This window comes from Aedes aegypti, chromosome 2 (assembly GCF_002204515.2).
Source record: "Aedes aegypti strain LVP_AGWG chromosome 2, AaegL5.0 Primary Assembly, whole genome shotgun sequence".
In the NCBI taxonomy this organism is placed as follows: Eukaryota; Metazoa; Arthropoda; class Insecta; order Diptera; family Culicidae; genus Aedes; species Aedes aegypti.
In genome coordinates, this window is record NC_035108.1 from 156,593,415 (window position 1) to 156,609,735 (window position 16,321).

Here is a 16,321-nt window from a genome sequence, read left to right on the forward strand (position 1 = left end):
ACGCCCAACCACAGTCCCGTCATTCAGCCAGCATAGAAAGATTTTCACTCCATTTCATTTCCCGCTATGCAAAGCCTTATAGTTTTTTTTCTTTCTATTGAGGCTTCCCGTCATTCTGATTTTCTGATCCGACCACTGCTGATTGTTGGCATGTTTTTGTTTGTGAGAGTAGATGAAGTTATAAAAGTCTCCGGGCAAATAAACAGAGCATAATATTATAATTTACCTCGCAATCTAGTTACTGGACTGTTGAGTTTCCGCTTGTTGATACCTTTGGAGGAAACCACTGAAAAAAGAGAAAACAAGGAAAACTTTTAGCAATCATGGTTTTAGTGTGTTTTATTCATTTGGCTGCAATGAACGTTTTTTAGTCTCCTAGTTCTTTTGAAGAGTCTGAAGTGGATATGTTCGTTGCAATATGGTATGATGATAGTCTGATGTGTCGTTATAACAGCCAATCGTTGAATGATGTACTTATTAGAGAACAAGAAGCTACAATCATTTTTTAAAGCTATAAAGTATTTAATATTTGGGGAGACCATCTCAATGATTGTGCTACTCACAGTACTATCCACAGGGATGGGAAATGTACTGTAGCAAACATTTACCACCTCGACATTCACATTTTTCTACACGACAAAATCCAAAGCAAACCATGACCGTTCAAAACAAAAAAATGTCACGGCTCTTCAAAACTGTAATCTTCTTCTTCCTAACGTTTTTTTTTTCAATCCCGAATGCGAAATGACTCGAGCACAGTGGTGACACGATTTTTGCGGTTTTCGGGGTTTTGCATTTTTGCTCGATAAAGGCAGCATGAAATTGAACTTGTTTACATTTATCGCAACTTTTTGCTATTAGCGCTAATAGATTTCAATTAGTTGAAAACACAAGCGATATATTAGCGATGGAATTATTTAACATATTTTTCAATCATTCACCTCGAGATGGCTGCCCGAAAACGATCATAGTGGAGAAACAAAAACATTCAAGCAGTGTGTGAACCGTTGGCAGCGCAACGCCTGATGGTATTGATGCTGCTGCTGCTTTGTGTTTTGGTTGACTGGCAGAATCGATGAACTGTTGTAAATAGTGGTCAGAGTTCCCAAGCCTGACTTTCCAGTACTAAATAAACGGTACTTTTCAGCACTACTTGGACCCGTGCCTTCGATTCTCCGTTGGACCCCATTATTTATAATATGATTGCAACCGCGAACAAAAAGAATTTGAATTCACAACTTTATTGGGGGTTGCGACTGGAAGTTGAAAACGTAAATTCTTGGTTGTCGGCTATCTCAGTCTTAATCTGTGAACGTTTTAATTTATTTTGCCCGACGTTTCGGCCATTTGTTTTGGCCTTTTTCAAGGGCAAAACGGTCAATCGTTTTTGTCCTTATTGATTTAGCTGTTCTGCGTGTCGAGTACTTATGATTTTACTTATTTGTACTAATTTTGGAACAGTTAATATTGGTCACAACTTCTTTCCAGAAAAGTTGGATTAAAACTATATTTAAACGTGGCAAAAATAGAAAAAAAAATGTTTCTTCGGAATGCGCTCTTTTTCTAAAGGTGAAATGGTTAATGTTGATACCTAATGAGCGATCAGTTCGATGCTTTGTACATTTTTTGCGAACATCAAATCAAAGCAGCCTCTAGCCCAGGGATTCATGTGAGGAAACAAAGAGTGCTGGTAGTTGTTCCTAGTTTGGAGCATTTAGGCAGGAGATCTTGAATTACACTAGGGGGATCAAATCTTCCTTCTCATTTACTTATGACGACAAAACTGAACGTTTGTTCTAGATAGCCTTGAAAGGTCACTTAAGTGACTATAAGTCACCTGAAGAGATCAAATATGGAATGAATGATTTACTTGGATGTGCCCCGGTCCAAGTAATCATTATGAAAACGAGAACATAATCTGGCATTCGTCGGAAAGCGTTATCTCAAGAATGCTTTAGAGAAAGCAAGACTTATCTTCGACGTCTGTGTGAAATGGGAATATGTCCAGAAACCTGGAGAAAATTTTCAGAACTCCACTCAGTGCCGAAAGATACCAAAAAGATTACATGCGCGAATTGCGGGGGCAACACATTGTGCTACTCACAGTACTATCCACAGGGATGGGAAATGTACTGTAGCAAACATTTACCACCTCGACATTCACATTTTTCTACACGACAAAATCCAAAGCAAACCATGACCGTTCAAAACAAAAAAATGTCACGGCTCTTCAAAACTGTAATCTTCTTCTTCCTAACGTTTTTTTTTTCAATCCCGAATGCGAAATGACTCGAGCACAGTGGTGACACGATTTTTGCGGTTTTCGGGGTTTTGCATTTTTGCTCGATAAAGGCAGCATGAAATTGAACTTGTTTACATTTATCGCAACTTTTTGCTATTAGCGCTAATAGATTTCAATTAGTTGAAAACACAAGCGATATATTAGCGATGGAATTATTTAACATATTTTTCAATCATTCACCTCGAGATGGCTGCCCGAAAACGATCATAGTGGAGAAACAAAAACATTCAAGCAGTGTGTGAACCGTTGGCAGCGCAACGCCTGATGGTATTGATGCTGCTGCTGCTTTGTGTTTTGGTTGACTGGCAGAATCGATGAACTGTTGTAAATAGTGGTCAGAGTTCCCAAGCCTGACTTTCCAGTACTAAATAAACGGTACTTTTCAGCACTACTTGGACCCGTGCCTTCGATTCTCCGTTGGACCCCATTATTTATAATATGATTGCAACCGCGAACAAAAAGAATTTGAATTCACAACTTTATTGGGGGTTGCGACTGGAAGTTGAAAACGTAAATTCTTGGTTGTCGGCTATCTCAGTCTTAATCTGTGAACGTTTTAATTTATTTTGCCCGACGTTTCGGCCATTTGTTTTGGCCTTTTTCAAGGGCAAAACGGTCAATCGTTTTTGTCCTTATTGATTTAGCTGTTCTGCGTGTCGAGTACTTATGATTTTACTTATTTGTACTAATTTTGGAACAGTTAATATTGGTCACAACTTCTTTCCAGAAAAGTTGGATTAAAACTATATTTAAACGTGGCAAAAATAGAAAAAAAAATGTTTCTTCGGAATGCGCTCTTTTTCTAAAGGTGAAATGGTTAATGTTGATACCTAATGAGCGATCAGTTCGATGCTTTGTACATTTTTTGCGAACATCAAATCAAAGCAGCCTCTAGCCCAGGGATTCATGTGAGGAAACAAAGAGTGCTGGTAGTTGTTCCTAGTTTGGAGCATTTAGGCAGGAGATCTTGAATTACACTAGGGGGATCAAATCTTCCTTCTCATTTACTTATGACGACAAAACTGAACGTTTGTTCTAGATAGCCTTGAAAGGTCACTTAAGTGACTATAAGTCACCTGAAGAGATCAAATATGGAATGAATGATTTACTTGGATGTGCCCCGGTCCAAGTAATCATTATGAAAACGAGAACATAATCTGGCATTCGTCGGAAAGCGTTATCTCAAGAATGCTTTAGAGAAAGCAAGACTTATCTTCGACGTCTGTGTGAAATGGGAATATGTCCAGAAACCTGGAGAAAATTTTCAGAACTCCACTCAGTGCCGAAAGATACCAAAAAGATTACATGCGCGAATTGCGGGGGCAACCATAAGTCTAACTTTTGGAATTGCTATTCGCGTAAACGAATCGTCGAAGCTCATAGCAAGCAGATGAACGGCAACGTTTTACACTCCCGGAATTCCCCAGGAAAAATCTCCAACAATGCGCATTTTTCAGTTAACGATCGCTTGCTTAAGAGTTATACCCATCAGGTATATTATAATCATGCGCATTCGCAAGCTAAATTTCTTCGGTTGGGTAGCAGTTCGAATCTTTTAATTTCAAAGGCAGCATCCATTTAGTAACGCAAAATTTGGAAATTTTCGACCCCTTCCCCCCCGTCCGTAACGCTTTTTGTATGAAAAATTTCAATTTTTTGTATGAGACGTAACGCTTGAGCCTACTCCCCCTCCCCCTAGAGCGTTACGTAATTTGTGGACGCCCCCAAAAGGGTTTACTCAAGGAAACTTCTATGCCGATATTGTAGCAGACAGTTTCAGCTCAACCCCTTCAAATTGTCTACCCACGGATAATCGTTCAAATTGTTTAAAATTATATGGTAAACCCCAGCCGTTGCAGGCAACTCCTTTCCGTCTCTTCATTAATGAATAATCCCAACAAAAAATCATCAGAAAATCCACCAAATTCTATTAAATTTTTCACGTCCGGTTTTGATTTTTTAACAGAACAATTGAATCAAATGATGGGGCCCAAATAGCCGTAGCGGTAAACGCGCAGCTATTCACCGAGACCGAGCTGAGGGTCGTGGTCAGGGATGAGAAAAGTACTCTAGCAAACATTTACCGCCTCTACATTTACATCTTTCTACACGACCATCAAAATCCAAAGCAAACCATGACGGTTCAAAACAAAAAAATGTCACGGCTCTTCAAAACTGTAATCTTCTTCTTCCTAACGTTTTTCAACCACGAATGCGAAATGACTCGAGCACAGTGGTGACACGATTTTTGCGGTTTTCGGGGTTTTGCATTTTTGCTCGATAAAGGCAGTATGAAATTGAACTTGTTTATATGTATCGTAACGGAATGATTGTGGTCTTTCTGTTAGAGCTAATAGATTTCAATTAGTTGAAAACACAAGCAAAATATTAGCGATTGAATGATTTAACACTTTTTTCAATCATTCAGCTTGGAATGGCTGCCCGAAAATGGTCATAGTGGAGAGACAAAAACAGTCAAGCAGTGTGTGAACCGTTGGCAGCGCAACGCCTGATGGTATTGATGCTGCTGCTGCTTTGTGTTTTGGTGGAATGGCAGAATCGATGAACTGTGGTGAATTGTGGTCACAGTTCCCAAGACTGGTCGTGGTATCGAATCCCACCGGTCGAGGATCTTTTCGGATTGGAAATTTTCTCGACTTCGCAGGGCATAGAGTATCTTCGTACCTGCCACACGATATACACATGCAAAAATGGTCATTGGCGTAGAAAGCTCTCAGTTAATAACTGTGGAAGTGCTCATAAGAACACTAAGCTGAGAAGCAGGCTCTGTCCCAGTTGGGACGTAATGCCAGAAAGAAGAAGAAGATTGATGAAATGTTCAAAGCCACCACAATGACTGAAGCAGTCCAAGTTGGTGTGAAAAACAAAATTGTTTTTGGATTGCGTTTATCTAATGAATCCAAATATTTTTTTAAGTATTTTAAATTGGAATGCTCGTTCTTTGAATGGTAAAATAAACGACCAATTTTTTTTTCTAACAGCTTATAACATACATATAGCAGTTATTACTGTAACTTATTTGAATCGAATAAAACACCAACGATTGAAAACTTGTTTCTTTGTTGTATAAAAAGTAATGTTTGCATTGATTGCACTCGCCATATACGTCAAAATCGTAGAACATGATTTAGAAAATCGTTCATTTCATAAGGTAAATACCATTGCTCAACTAGTTTCTCTAGCATATCTTACGCAATTTTTCCTCAGCTTTCTGAAGGTAATCTCAGAATTCAAAACGAGCGGTGCGCTAATGGTGAAAAATCGATTTTTCTAACATAATTCAAGATGGCCGCCAACAATTTTTTTAACTTCAGATAGCTTTCATCTGAAGTTAAAAAAATTGTTTGCGGCCTTCTTGAATTATGTTAGAAAAATCGATTATTCACCATTAGCGCACCGCTCGTTTTGAATTCTGAGATTACCTTCAGAAAGCTGAGGAAAAATTGCGTAAGATATGCTAGAGAAACTAGTTGAGCAATGGTATTTACCTTATGAAATGAACGATTTTCTAAATCATGTTCTACGATTTTGACGTATATGGCGAGTGCAATCAATGCAAACATTACTTTTTATACAACAAAGCAACAAGTTTTCAATCGTTGGTGTTTTATCCTTTCTCTATACAATGCCACTAAGTTTGCTATGTGTTCCAAGGGAAAAATGAGACGTATCACGTGAAGAAATACCCAAGATTTATCGAAAAATGGGCTTTTTCGCAAACTGTATAGCTACCTGGCGTACGAGGGGTCCACCAATTTGAGAGAACCGAAAGGACCACTTTTAAATTTTATCGAAAACTAACGATCAGTGACATAAAATTGGAATTTTAACGATGGGTGCTGATGGCGGCCTGGTTTCAGCGAGAATTGCTCATTTTTAAACTTTTTGAATGTTTAAACATCAAGATATACCTTAAATCTTACTACTACAACACACAAAATCTTTCAAAATGTGAAAACATTCAAGTAATCCCGTATGGTGAAATAGGAAACCACTATGTCCATAGCTGGTACACCTACCCTATATATTTATTTCATATGGCCATATGGCGTAACGGAGCCGAACTCATTTGAAATTTTATTTCAATTTAGTCTAGTTACTTATCTCTAATGATGGTTCTATTCATATGCCGTTAGGCCGAAAGGGTCGTTAGGCAGAAAATGGCCGATAGCTCAAATGAATCGTGAGGTTGAATGAGTAACTAACAAGGATTGGTCAGGACAATTTCCATTACCTAACGTAAAGTACGTAAAGCTTAGATTGTAAATTTTTGATTCCAAACTCCCCTCCCCCTAAAACTATGTAATTTGTGGATGGCGCCTAGGATGTATTTTTTTCAATCGGGCTTCAAAATCAAATAAGAACGAATTCTACAATGTCTGGCTGTGATATATAACTATAGAAAGAACAGTCTTTGATTGTAAAAGAAAAAAAAACACCGATAAATATGTTAGCCATTTAAAAAAGTAGTACATGAAAAAATGTTAAATTTGACCCTTTCGGCCTTACGACCTGCACCCATGGTAGCTTAAAGAAACCGTAAAAATCGCTGTTTAACCCAAGTCAGATACCATAATATTCTGATGGATTTTTCACTGATGAACGTAGAGCGGATACATTGATGACATGTAACCACATAAATATAAGGGAAGAGCACCAATTTTCGACTCAGCACTGAAATTAGTTCTTTTCTCCTAATAGATTTCTTTGGAAAACGAAGAGACCGGCGAAACTACACGAAAGAGTGAATAAAACGGCGACTTCAATTTTCTTCAAGAACTAAAAAACGATTATCATGCAGTTCAGATCCAGCCTACCAACACATTTCTAATTCCTTTGTTTTCTGGTTTTTCTGGGACCCTGTGCGTTGCACTTATAACAGATTAGCCAATAGCGTGTTCGAGGTTCGATCACAACAGCGCAGCGTTGTGGCTTCGACACGCGACGACTAAAAGGTTTATATAGACCGAAATCCAAAGAATTAAACCACAATTTGGATAAAACCACTTTTCTAAGTTTTCATCATCCTACTTTTAGCAACATTTGGTCGAGGCATTTAAAGATAATTTGTTTGTCATTCATGAGGGGATAAAACGACTTTTTTTTGGGTTCCTATGATTATTTTCGAAAAATTGAGACAGTTTCCGTAGAATTATTCATGTCAAATCGTATATTGGGAATCCTTACTATCAGTCCCTGATGAATAATTGTTAATAAATCTTCGAGCTGTTTAATAAAATACCTATAAATAGACGAAAAAACCGAATTTAGTACTATACCATTTAATTCCACTAGAGTTTGTATCCTTTGACAGATACGCGTATTTCGACCTCAACTGTAAGACCGTCTTCAGTGTCGTGTACTAGACTCGTAATTGTTGATCTTCGTGGGTCGTTTTGCCTCAAGGGTACATATTACCCCAGATTCCCTTTCTGTCTTGCATAGCGTTCACCATGGCGAAAGAGTCCACTTCCTCATTACCCAGATTCGAGCAATGTGAAGGGACTCAAACCAACTCAGAGTAGATCGCATTTCGTGGCGGAATACGAGGAATGTTCGAATTGCCTCACTGAAAGAATCACCTCCTTCAAGACGAGATGTCACGTAATAAAGGGACGCTGCCTAAATGGCAACAAATAAGAAATTATCCTTCATTTATGTCACGGCACCTAAAATGGGTTTGCTAGTCGGGACAAACCCCAAATTAAAAGCCCGACCCCGAGAGATGCTCATGACGGCTTTGTACTAAACATAGTACACGTGTATACCATAAAAGATCGAAGAAAACTGGTAACAGTTGTACATCCCAAACAGAAAAAGTCCTCAAATCTTGCACGACCTTTGTTGTTTTTTTTTTAACATTTTTGCAACAAAACCGGATAAACAGATAAAAAAAAATGTAGTTTAAACTGAGGCATACTGTAAAAATAAACCAAATTCATCTATTTTTACCACATTTCGTTTAGTTTTCAACCAAAGATGCTTGAATGTTACATGATCGTGGAAAATTAAAGTGATTGAAAAATAAGCTACCCAAGTAACCACAAGCATTATATTATTGCATTAATTTGGTCGAAAGTCAACATTTTTTGCAATAATAATGTTATCATGCATTTATTCAACAACTGTCAAGCAATGATGCATTTGATTAACAATGTAAATGCTTTGTAGCATTATTTTAATATAGCATTATGCTAAGCGTTTAGAGTGAATATACAGTTATGCTGTCATGCAAGATTGCATAACCTCATTGAACGCACTTGAATCTGTAATAAATAAGTAAGATGATCGATCACGTTCGCACTCGCTCATTACGTTTTGTGGGATATGGAAGAATAATGAAATGACTTTCTTTCATCTCGAACCCCCATTTCATGATCTAAGGATATATGTATTCAATCAGAATTGTTGTATTTTATCTATGATACTCTTTTACTCATAAGGAGCGAGAAGAAATGTCGATCAATTTCTCTCCCCTGAAATCTTTTTGTTGGGCTTTGTTTTGTGGGTTATGTTCTGTTATTTCCTCTACGAAAAAGAATGGTGATCAAATTCTTTCTATTGATGTTTCATTTGGTGAGGAAAGGAAATCAATCGCCGAAGAGAATTCTTTCTATTCGCAATAACTGGGCCAATAGTAATGTTAACACACGCAGTGGCTTCGTTTATAAGGAACTTTTATCCTACCTTATTACACCAGCAGCTTTAGCACAGGACACCAACGCGCCAGGCATCCAGCACACCATCATCCTAGTTGTGGGTTCGAATCTTGATTCCAATAAAAAAAAATCATTAAGCTGGTAAAGAAAACCATTGAAAGGTAGTCAATGGATTCATTGTTTTGTTTATTTTTAACGCAAGCCCTAAACATACATTATTTTAAGCTAATACACATTATGAACCCTAAATATACAAACATAAATGCTTTAGTAGGGCTTGTGCATCAAAACTGCTTTACCAAGTATTGCATTAATTTGGTTGTTGTGGGGCCCTTTCCCACTTTAATTATACTTTATAAAGCTCTTAAAGGTTATGTCACTTTAAAACAAAATCTGATAGCGCACTATAGAGCAAACATAAAATATGCATTTATAGCTTCGTGGTTACATGGGTGTTTATAGTTGATATTTCAGTTTATTTTGATGTTCCAAATATGAGCATGAAAATAAACTTAAATTTACAACATATTTTTAGTTTTTAGCTCACACCACGGAAAACTTCTTATAAATATTTACTTTACATAAGGGACGATTCAAATATGACGTCCATCGTTTTTCGGGATTTATAGACCCCCCTCCCCCTCTGTCACGCTTTTTCCAATACATAATACATGCACTGTCACACTTTCGTAGACCCCCCCGCTCCACCAAATGATGGACGTCATATTTGAATGTCCATAAAATCAAGGTGGACATTAAGTACATAAAATCGAGGGTCCACTAAATCGAGGTATACCTGTATACTTTCATAGTGGTTTCTGCGCTCGTGTACACACACGGTACATGTCACCAACACTACTTAAAAATTGCTGGTGGAAAATATAAACAAAGGTCAGCTGTTCCCAGCAAAATCAAATGGCAGTATTTTCAACCAGCAAATTTGCGCATGTGTTCGTGACACCGCTCGGCGAGAGCTCAATAGCTGCCTTTCATTGCTTCAAAATGACTTGCGCAAATTGACACGCAATAAGTCAGCATTTTTTGTCTTTGGTGACTTTCACGCAAAACATCGCTCTGGAAATATTTCGCGAAGTAATTTCAACGGCAGAACTTTATTTGATGAGTGCTCTTCAGGATATTTCTCAATTCAATACCCTGATAGCCCTACATGTTTTTCCTCTTCTAGAAACCCATCTTCGATTGATTTGATCTTAACCGACTCTAGTCATCTTTGTAGCCAATTAGTTACTCATGCTGATTTTGATTCTGATCATGTCTCTGTTACATTTCAAATATCCCACGAAGCGATTCTCAATCCTATCAGCTCCACTTTCAAATATTTTCGAGCCGACTGAAATATATATGCATATATATACATATATCGATAGTAATCTTGATTATTATTATTATTATTATGTTTTATTTAAGACACTTTACCATTTGTCATGGCATTCGTGTCTGGTAATCTTGATGTTAACATTTATTTACAAACAGAACTCGATATTGACAATGCTCTTGAAACTCTAAGAAATTCCATTGTTGAAGTTAGGGGCATTGCAATACCAAAATTTGAATCCGTGATTATAGTCAACGATCTTAAACTCTTGATCCGTCTTAAAAACGTGAGGAAAAGGCAATTTCAACGCACTCGCGATTCTGCTATGAAAATTATATGGCAGGATCTGCAGAAAGAAATCAAGAAACGTTTTTCACAATTAAGAAACGAAAATTTTGAAAATAAAATTTCACAATTAGACCCTGGCTCTAAGCTTTTTTGGAAATTATCTAAAATCTTGAAAAACCCGCAGAACCCAATACCTGCATTGAAAAAGGAAAACAAATTATTAATGACTAATTGCGAAAAAGCCGAAAAATATGCTTTGCAGTTTGAAAGCGCGCACAATTTCAATTAAGTACTTACTAGTCCAATAGAAAATCAAGTTCTTCAGGATTTTGAAAACATTCTCAATCAAGAGAACGTTTTGGAAAATTCATGGCAGACTGATTGGGAAGAAGTGAGAACTATTAAAAAAAATCAATAATATGAAAGCTGGCGATGATGGAATTTTCCACATCCTCATAAAGAAACTTCCAGAAAGTAGCTTATCATTCTTAAATGATATATTCAACAAATGTTTTCAATTGGCATATTTTCCTGACAAATGGAAAAAATGCTAAAGTTGTACCAATTTTAAAACCAGACAAAACATACTGCAGAAGCTTCTAGCTATCGTCCAATCAGTTTGCTTTCCTCCATCAGTAAACTTTTTGAAAATGTCATTTTGAACAGAACGATGGTCCACATAATTGAAAATTCAATTTTTGCCAATGAACAGTTTGGATTCCGCCATGTACATTCGACTACTCACCAACTTTTACGTGCAACAATTTTGAAAAATGCTCCATAAAAGTTAGTACTGTAATGTCAGTGCAATCTTATCATCTCATATTGAAAACGCATTTTTTTTCAAACTGTGATAAAGAAAGTTGCTATAGACACCAATCGTATTTGAACGTATTTTGTTTGACATTTTTGCAAATGCTTTCCGGACTACAATCTCACATGTAGCCAAATAATTTCATACTCATATATGAATATCTCTTCTAACATCCGTCGGATTAAATTGTTCTCTTGAGTAAATACCATTATGGTCTGAAGAATAAGTTTTCAATATGGGATTTTGAATTTGAACTCACATTACAAAACGAACGTGTTTGGATCATTTTTCAAAATTTATCCGTAGTAATTTTCATACAAACCTACATCCCTTTGGGTCAACTTTAAATCACTACCGATAAATCTGAAAATTTCACAGAACGCTATTCTCATAGTAAGTATAGTATGAAAGATATGGGAGATTGGATTTGCAAAAGCGTTTGAATTTTCAACTACTCTTCTGTAATATACGTAGGCAAATGAACCAATGTGACAACCTTCAAAAAACTAACTTTTCTATCACTAAACAACAACTAGTATAAATGCATTCGTGCTCAAAAAAAAGTCATCATACAGAAAGCATCCTGCTAGCAATCCTCGTTGTGATTATTAAAGAGCCTTTTATGCTTTGCTTCCAAGCAGAATTTCTAGAAGCAATGGAGCCGCCATGGTAACAATTCATCCGTATGGGATTATATATCTTTTTGAGAACTGAATTCAATACTTTCAAGTTTGTAATGGGGATAAATTTTCTTTTTGTCAGCCAGTTATGTGATTCTTATCAGGCCAACGGAACATCGGGGCAAGGGGTAAATAAGGATAAGGCGATGTTTCCAGTTCTAACCTAAGAGCTATCATGATTTCTCAGAATCGAGTCGGGATCGATAAAGGCGAGTGATTCCGTCGACGAATGTCTTTGGCAGCTGTGGCCAATGCTCAACCTACTGTGAAGAAAGGCGATGCGAGTATCCAGTGGAACGGGATGGATGTAACGAGTTTCATTTTAGCAGCGAGTTGGTTAGAAACGGGTGTCAATCAATAACTTTAGCATGGATCCATTTTCTGATAATTTGGACGAGACTTTTACCGTTTTGTGTCACAGTTTGGAACGGTTTAGTTCCCTAAAAATATTGCTCATAGGTTACATAAAAAAAATTTGCACTTATTTTCACTCCTTCATACAGAAACGTTTAAATTGGGTAACTGGGGGTGAAATGGAAGCAAGGCGAAGACTACACCGATAAAGATATTTAAAACCCAATGTGGTGTAATCAGAGAATATAGTAAAAATAAACCAAATTTTTCTATTGTTACACTGCTTTTAACAAAAAAGAAACGAAATCTTGATATGATTGTGATACAATTTTGTAGTAATCCACTGCTCGAGTAACAGTTTCTGTTGACTCGATGGTTTTCTAGAATTATTGAAAATAATTGACCCCAGTTCGTTATTGTAAACGGATTTCGTTCCAACATAGCAAACTATAATGACTGCATACTGCGAATGAATTGTTCTCTTCAATATTCTGAAAGTTCCAATTTGTGCTGGCTGAGCTGCAGTTGCCACGAGCAGGGTCTAGTGTGTAATGATACGTACGAGCTATTAATTTCACTAATTAGTTATGCAATTATGTACATCTCGAGCCGATCGGTCTCCTGTCGAGAATGACGAGGATGCTGATGGATAACTCCAATAAATTGCAAACCACTCGGGGGCGAGATACGTAATTCCACTTCAGGTGGGACAATGAGAATCATTATGAAGAGATATACATTCTATTGTCTCGTTTGGAATAACATGTAGAGTACTGCATCTAGAAAGTAGGGGAGAACGTTCCAATATCCACTGGTTATTGCCGCAGATCATCCTTGTCCGAACCACAGATTATAAGAAAAGATTGTATATCGGATCTTTTTCACTATAAATCAGTATTTGGGTTATATTTTTGAATCAAATAATTTTAAAGTATTCTGTCAGTGATTTTTTTTCTATTGTCAAAACAAATGATATAAATGTCATGGTGGATTGAATGCTGATTAATTTCACTCCAAGTTTTATAAATATCAATTGAGATTTGGAAATGTTATGGCTATTTGTTGCTTTTAGACGAGAAATCGTAATTTTCGGTCAAGCTTTCGTTGCAAAGGGACAAAATAAAATAAAATATTATTAATTTTTTGTGCTAGAGCGTTTCTAGGCCTACCATAAAGATGCTTTGAAGAATATTAGTTTTGGCATAAGTGAATGGAAACCATAAAGTGGAAAAAGTTCGCTGAAAAATATTCCTATCGCCTAAAATCCATATATTTATTTTACATTTAATGAAATGTGTCTAATCGTGCAAAAACTGCTAATTTCTGTATTTCTCTAATATTTTTTTTTATTTCCGATCTAAATATAATTTTATGTTATCTAAAATTGTTCCAAACAAGTTTTGGGCAATGATTTATTTTTCTTCGCAAATCTATGAATTTTTGTTTTTTATATTCATATTTTTTATTTTTGAACATCCCCTTCCTTTTTTCATTTTTTCTTGGAGCCTCTTCTAATTACTGATTTTTGACATTATAAAAATTTAAGTTTTTTAAATATTATTCTTTTATTATAGGGGAACATGGCCCAATTCGGACCTAGAAACAGTTTTTTGGTCATATCTTTTCAGCATGATGTACGGCAGGAAAAGCCTGATTCAGCGCGCAGACTTTTCTCTTAGAGAGTTTTGTGATATCTCCCACCAGGACATGGCTAAACATGTTTGAACGAAGTTCTGCAAAAGGTCCCCATGTTGTAATTCGGACCACCCAATATTTTATCGTTTTTTTTTGTTATGGTAGTTATAAAATAAAACTCCGTTTTGTTTGGTATCAAAGCTTGAACTTCTTCTATAAGCGCAAGCATAAAAAATCACTTCAATGCGTGAAAACTTCCAACTTAGTTCGATTCAGAACCAACTCAAGTAAAATGTGAATTTCATTAAAAAAAAACATGGGTGAAATCTGAAACTAATTCAAAATTAAGTACAGTGAACTTTCCCTAACTCGATTTTAAACAGAACATTGTGTATTGGCCATATCGAGATAATGAAAATATATTTTTTTAATTAAGGAGCTTTTTGTTATTTTTACAAAAAACATTGTAAAAAGCCATTTTTGCTTCAAATATAGTAAAATTGGTTGATGTAGTGGTTAGAAAACACGCCTCTTACCCCATTCCCAAGGGTAGTCACGTATGATGTAAAAAGTTATTGTGACGACTTCCTTCGGAAGAGAAGTAGAGCCGTTGGTACAGAGATGAACTAGCTCAGGGCTTAAAATCTCGTTAATAAAGATAGAGAAAGAGTGAGAGCCATGGCATGAAAATATCGTATTGGATAGGTTAACTTGTTCGGGAAACTGAAGGAGACAGCATCGAATCTTGGGACATCGAGTCGGAGAAGTATCGACATACTTTCATTTTAGGGTCAATGTCATTTTTGTTACGCTGTGTAATAGTTCAATATGGCATGAAATGTGTCAAATATATGATTTCAGCTAAAGAAAGTTTGAGGTTTTGCCCAACATTTGGTCTAGATCGAACCACTGTGCCACCCTCCCATAAATGATGGACGTCATTTTTGGATGACCCCTAAACATACACAATTTCAACATTTTCAAGCCACAATATTCGTGGCCGCATCTCTCCATCCTCGGTTCTGCCCACGCTCGCCAAATCAATACGCACTTGATCCGCCCACCTAGCTCGCTGCGCTCCACGCCTTCTAGTACCAACCGGATGAAGCGAACACCATCTTTGCAGGGTTGCTGTTCTTGCATCATGCCATGCCCATCGTATCCTTCCAGCTTTGGCCACCTTCTGGATACTGGGTTCGCCGTAGAGTTGGGCGAGCTCGTGGTTCATTCTTCTTCGCCGCATACCGTTTTCCTGCGCGCCGCCAAAGATCGTCCTAAGCACTCGACGTTCGAAGACTCCAAGTGCTTGCAAGTCCACCTCGAGCAACGTTTACGTTTCATGCCCGTAGAGGACTACCGGCCTTATGAGCCTTTTGTAGTTGTTTCACGGCTAACGCCGTCAGCAAGGATCGACGAACTCGTCGACCACATCGAAAGTATCCCCATCTATCGTTACACTGCTACCTAGGCGAGCTATGTCGCGCTTGCCTCCACCTGCTAGCATGTACTTTGTCTTGGACGCATTCATCACCAGTCCAGCTTTTACTGTCTCTCGTTTCAGGCGGGTCTACCACCCTTAAAAAATGTTCGGCTGACGATGTCCATATTATCCGCGAAAAAAACAAATTGGCTAGATCTCGTGAAAAGCGTACCCAGGTTGTCAAACCCAGCTCTCCGCATAACACCTTCCAGCGCAACATTGAACAACAGGCACGAAAGTCCATCACCTTGTCATAGTCCCCGACGGGATCGAAACGCCTGCCCTGGTATTCACTACATTTTCGGAGGATTTGCCGTACAGTGAAGATCTGGTCCGTTGTCAATCGACCGTCAACAAAGCAGGCTTGATAACCTCCCACGAACTACCCATGAACTCGTTTACTACAGGTGACAGACGACGGAAGATAATCTGGGATAATACTTTGTAGGCCGCATAGAATGGTGATCGCTCGGAAGTTCTCAAAATTTAATTTGTAGATGGGGCATATCATCCTTTCGTTCCACTTTATTGTTCATGAGCTGGAAAATGGCATTCAAAACCTCCCTCAAAGTAGGGGTTGATTAGTTTTTACCTGGGAGGGAGAAACCAATACAAAATTTCTGTACGTCATAGTGAGCCGGGATTCCGCTGTCATGAATTGTCACTGTGAGCCCAGATCTCAAACATTGGACTAACATGGAAAAAGCGCGTAACTAATTAAAACACACTTTTTGCATTTCATCAAAAGTGAC

The 16,321-nt window shown here is 37.5% G+C and overlaps 1 protein-coding gene across 1 annotated transcript in view; it reads right to left on the reverse strand.

Moving 5' to 3' along the window:
* LOC23687733 (G-protein coupled receptor daf-37) overlaps positions 1-16,321 on the reverse strand; it is a 511,826-nt gene that overhangs the window by 167,386 nt on the left and 328,119 nt on the right. Inside the window, exon 3 of the mRNA XM_021842903.1 lies at positions 227-286. The gene's annotated coding sequence lies outside the window, so the exon portion shown is untranslated. The remainder of the gene's footprint in view (positions 1-226; positions 287-16,321) is intronic.